The following is a 6000-nucleotide window of genomic DNA, read 5'->3' as shown; positions in this document are numbered from 1 at the left end:
GAAGTTCTCGACAGGCATCTCCCCCCAGGCTCTGGGGATCATTATCCCAGAGACCTGTTCTGCCATCATCCAGGTCCTACAGAAGGAGTATATGAAGGTAAGATTTATCCTTTAATATCACATTTTATTGTATTGAATGCTTGCTAATATATTGTATTTCTTTCCTCATTCCCTAATTACCATGATTGGAATATGCTGTGAATGTCCCCTTTGTTCTCATGCATGCTGGATTTTTATGTAATTATTATTTTAGGTCCTCCCCAGCATGGTGTCTCCTAGCCCTATATTCACCTCATGTAGTCACTTAACAATGTATTTTATCAGCTCCATAGTAGTGCTTTACCCCAAACACCCCCTAAAATGTTTTGAAATGTTATTTTTTCTTTAAATTCAGGCAGAGTGCCAGAGGCTTTTTTTTTGTGGTGTCCCCAAATAATTTTTAGTAACCCTCCCTCCCCCAACTGCTAACTCAGCTGATCCCAATTCTCTATCTATCCTCAATCCTCTGCTGACTTTGCAAAACCCATACACACTATACCCATCTCTTTTGTGCTCAGATTTATGGATGAATTCCCCAAAGCATGTAGTGCAAGGGCCTGCCTGTATACTTTCAAATGGTACTGTTTAAAGTTTTTGTATTCTATTATTATCTTGATAGGTAATAGCAGAATGTCCAAATGTCCTCAAATGTGTACAATGTGTATTTATATCTTGGTATTATAACACTTCTTACCTGTCCAGTGGGCTGCCAATAGTGTAACTAAGGAGGGGCTGTTCCAAGTAATACCCATTATTTAGGCATTCATCTCTCAATGAAGTGAAGAGGGTTACCTGTCCAAGATTTCCACACACCCCATAATGTTAGAAATGGCCCATGAGAGGGGGGGGGGGTGGGGAATATGATAGGTGTACCTTATACTTTGGCGTTGTTAAATTCCCCTTAATAAATGCTATCTGGAGGTTGACCCATAATGTTTGTGCCTAATCTGCTTGCCATGTTTCTGAGCAAAAATAGTAATGTTTTATTTTTTTCCTAAACAGTTTCCTTCCACGCCACAGGAATGGCAGACTGTGGCCTCCCACTTTGCCCAGCGGTGGGACTTTCCTAACTGCGGAGGGGCAATTGATGGGAAACACGTCCACATCGTCCCACCACCCAACTCGGGGTCGTACTATTTCAACTATAAGGGGTTCAATAGTATAGTGATGTTGGCGGTGGTGTCGGCTAATTACGACTTCTTGTATGTGGACGTGGGGAAGAATGGCCGGATGTCCGATGGTGGAGTCATCGCCCAGACGGAGTTCTACAGGCGTCTCCAGAATGGCAGCTTGGACTTGCCAGCTCCAGAGGACAATGTGGAAGGACTCCCATTCGTGTTCGTTGCTGATGAAGCGTTTGCGCTGGGGGACCACCTGATGCGGCCATTCCCGATGAGGACCCTCACCCCGGAACAGAGGGTTTTTAATTACCGTCTGGCCAGAGCCCGAAGAGTGATGGAGAACACATTTGGAATCCTGGCCAGCTGGTTCCGCCTATTTATGACACCTATCCATATGGCGGAGTATAAACTGAACCATATTATACTGGCGTGCTGTATTCTCCATAACTTTTTAAGGAAACATTCGGCCAACTATGCTGGCTCAGTTGGGCCTGAGGCTGAATGATACATGAAACCACACTGACGGCGCTTGAAAGCGGCCATCCTGGCTTGCCCTCCCTGAGTGCCCGTGATGTCCGGTTACGCTACCTGGAGTTCTTTGCGGGTAGGGGGGCTATCAATATGCCAGCAAATCTGTGAAGCCTTTTGATAATAATAAAAAAAAGAAATTCTTTGTGGACATTTACTGCTTGTGTTTGTTTTAGCTGACCCTGACAGAAATGTGTTGAGTCCAGAAAATGTTGTGATTGTGTAACCTTATTATACAAAGCACTGTTGGCTGTTATTTACTAAATGCATAAACACATTTCACTACAAGTGCAGTTGCAACTGCACTGAAACTGCACTTGTAGTGCCAAGAGGATTTGCCCTTAGTAAATAACCCCCATTTTCTCTGAAAACACCAATGACATCACCCCAAAAGTGTTGTAGCGTTGAGACAATAATCCACACATTCTTGCTTAACAAACTTTTTTATACCTGCACAATCACATGTGCATTTACCAAAGGTTTTTCAAACAAACCAACATGTTTGTTGTATAAAAATTTTTGGGGTAGCATTATCAAAAATAGAAATGTCCATTTTAGATAAAACAGCCATGTGTAAAACCAACAAGAAAGACACAAATCTTGAACTTACAAACGTCACATTTTGTAGAACTTGAAGGCAATATCAGACATGAGTATTTAGAAACTGTGTTTGATATTGCGTTCAGATGGGGTGAAGTCACCCCAGGAAAAGCCAAATTTGGAAGATGCACAGCAATTTACCAATGTCAACATGTGCTAGCTGCCATCACGGGGGATCAAGGGACGTGTTTTGGGGGAGCAAGCCCTTCCTCACCGCTACTTTATTATTGAGGAAGGGGTTGCACCCCCAAAACGCGTCCATTGATCTCCCGTGATGGCAGATAGCACATGTTGACACACTGTGTGCATCCTCCAAATTTGGCTTTGTGAAAAATCACAAAAACATTTTGCACATTGTAGCACACAAAAGAAGAAAGTGATTTGGAGGGGCTTTAAACTCACCCCAAAACATCAATGATGTTTTTCTTTTTTGGAATAACATCATTGATGTTTTTCTTGATATTTTCCAATTGTAAATTACACCCCATGATCTCCCCGATCAGGATCTGGGCACTTTCGGATGTGAAAGGATTTGGATCCACAACATCACGATCACCTAAAAAGAGAGGAACCCCAAAAAAAAATTAGGTGTCAAAAATATGCCGCCATCCATCTCTTACCTGAGCCTGTGGTTGCAGACACTCACCTGTTGTGGTGACTAGTTCCATCACGTCTTCTTCCTCCTCCTGCTCTTCTTGGGTTGGGGGGATTTCCCCTTTTTCCAGCGGGAAGGGGGGGGGGGGGGGCTCTGGTCTCCTCGGATGAGGGGTGTCCTCCGAGTCTTTTATCCCCTATGTCAAACAAAATGGTATAATTAGCACACAGATATTTGATGGCAGAACTAGAAATAGGAAACATTGCTTGGAAGTGAGGTACAATTGTCAATTTTAGCAGAGTTCCAAAATGTAGCATTTTCAGTGTCCTTTGTCAATCTTCAATACTTTACCTGTTTGGTACAAGCTTCACAGATGTAGCCCCCCCCCCCTATAGTATACACTGGAGCACCTGTGTGGGTCCCCTAATAAAAATGGTGTTCTGGGGTCCCACACTAGTGCTCCAGTGTCCAGATGTGAAAACAGCTGCTGAGTGTCCTCTCCTTACACATAATCTAGTTTGCATTTCATTCTAGTAACAAAGCCATCTACACAACCCAATTTTTTAAAGACAAGTGTAGGGCGTAAAAATGGTGGCCAAATGCATATGGCCTAAACAATGGTATTTTTGAGTCCGAAAGAAAAATGTTTGATACGAACGAATAATGTGCCCATGAACATGAAAGTTGCCATTTTAAACTGTACAACAGTTCCTAAAAGCACATGGAGCAGCACGAACGTAATAAACATAAAGAATAGGAACACAGCACAACTACTTACTTTTTTTGCAGCACTCTCCGGATCTTTCTGTACTGCTCATGTTCTCGTAATTTGAGGTCCGACCACCGGTTCCTGGGCTGATCTTTCGATCGTCGTACCCCGAAATTCCGGTGCAGACTCCTGACCACTTTCGCCATGATCTTGGCCTTTCTGATATTGGGGTTGGGGTAAGGCCCATACTTCCCCTCATAGTCGGCCTTCTTCAGGATGTCCACCATCTCCAACATCTCCCCAAAGGACATATTTGAGTCCTTAAATCTCCTTCTGGATCGGGACGTGTCCGGATCCGGCCTTACCTCCTCCTCCTCGTCGTTGCTACAATTAGCATGATCCTGCTGTGTCTCCGCCATGTGCTCTTCCCCCACTGCGCCGAACGAAAAGGGGCGGGGAATAGACTAGAAAGAACGTCAGGGGCGGGCGGAGTTACACGCATGCGCAGTGTGTATAAAGCGTAACACGCGTGCGTCTTACATACGATCTGTGAGCGGAGGAAGGAGCATCGGAGGCGCCGAACGTGATATCGAAGGTAGGATCTAAACTTGGGCCTATACTGCTTCGAAATGGAAGCCTATATTGTAACAAGATTAGGGGAGTTTGGCCTGACATTAGGGTTTGTCTTGTGTTGTGTCTTGCAGAGAAAATGGATGGGTTCCACGACCACAATTTCCTCCCCTGTTCATTGACAAATACAGGGAGCTGCCCTGTCTGTGGCAAGTGAGACACCCCCACTATAACCATAAACAAAAGAGGCAGGCAGCACTGGAGAAACTGCTGGAGTTGGTGAAGCCGGTGGTCCCCACAGCAACCATCCCCTATTTAAAAGCCAAAATTGGTGGCCTGAGGAGCACTTATCTTAGGGAGCGCAAGAAGGTCACGGATTCCCAGAGGTCCGGAGCTGCAGCAGATGACGTTTATGTCCCCAGGCTGTGGTACTATGAGAGACTGCGATTTCTGCCAGACCACACTGAAGTCAGGGAATCCCTCTCCACTCTTCCTTCCACTCTTCCTTCCACCCCAGCTGAGGCTTCCGATGTCCAACCTGGGCCTTCCAGCCAGGAAGAAGTGGAGGAGCCCAGCTGGAGTCAGGTATAGCATTCCTCTACAGATTTCTTGTCAATAAAGAAATGATCTTTACTAGATGTTATTATTGATCACTAATTGCTGATTGAAAAAAGTGTTTTACATATCAATAGACAGTAGTGGGCACCCAAATTTGGGACAAGAATGAAAACTGCTGGGCTCAGAAGGATAGTCTGTTATATTTGTTAACATTCAATTTGCAACAGTCAGGAGGTGAAAATTGTGTGTGATTGATGACTAAAATACTAAAACTATGTCCCTTTTTCATACACAGGAAGACCTCAGCCAGGAGGAGGTTGTGGAATGTGGCAGTCAGGAGGAGGGGGGGATTAGTTGCAGCCAGGAGGAGGCGGGGCTAAGTGTCAGCCAAGAGAAGCCTGGGACCAGTCGCAGCCTGACTGAATCTCAGGTTCCTCCCCTCCGCCTTCCATACAAAAGAGCCAGGAAGACGACTCAGAGTCCCGTGAAGGATTCTGCGTTCAGGTTGATTCAGGAGGCTTCGGCGTCCCTACGAGCCTTACCCACTCCTGAAGAGGCCTTTGCCTGCATGGCTGCCACCAAACTGCAGGGCATGCAGGAGGGTCAACGCAAGCTATGTGAGGACCTTATGTGTAAAGTCCTACGTAAGGGGGTGAGTGGGGAACTAACACCCAAGACCGACGTGGTTGAGTTGGACCATCCTCCTCCTCCTCCTGCTGCCACAACTCCACCACCAGAGCCACCGCGTGGAAGGAAGACCTTAGAGTGATGACCCTGGGTTCAGTCTGGTCTGACAAAAGATGCAGTCTCTTGTATGACCACAGCCTGGGGACATAGATGTCATCTGCTGCTTTCCGGATCTCTGGGACTTCTGGACCAGACTGCCCTCCCTTAGATAAGGACTCCTCAGGCCACCAATTTTGCTTTGAAATAGTTGATGTGTGCCCTGGGGGTCCAAGGCTTCACCCACTTCTGCTGTTTCTCCAGCGTTGCCTCCCTCTTTGTTTAGTTGTGAGCCCTTAATAAAAAATTTTTTTGGAAATTATACTCTCCTGTGTGTGTTTTCATCCAAAAAGGACAGTTTGTTAGTGACGATTCAGGTACATTTCTAACATATAATGTGAAATTAACAAGGGACAACAACACCAAACAATCTCCTACAGATTAAATAGAACAACATATCAATGGTGTTGTGGGAACTTGTCACAAAAAACACACACAAAAATTTTCGGGAGTACAAATCAAAATCCCCCCCAAAAAATAACACCCTTCAAAAAAAT

The sequence above is a fragment of the Aquarana catesbeiana genome, linkage group LG02, assembly GCF_042186555.1.
Source record: "Aquarana catesbeiana isolate 2022-GZ linkage group LG02, ASM4218655v1, whole genome shotgun sequence".
Classification (NCBI taxonomy): domain Eukaryota; kingdom Metazoa; phylum Chordata; class Amphibia; order Anura; family Ranidae; genus Aquarana; species Aquarana catesbeiana.
Note: the sequence above shows the minus strand (reverse complement) of the source record.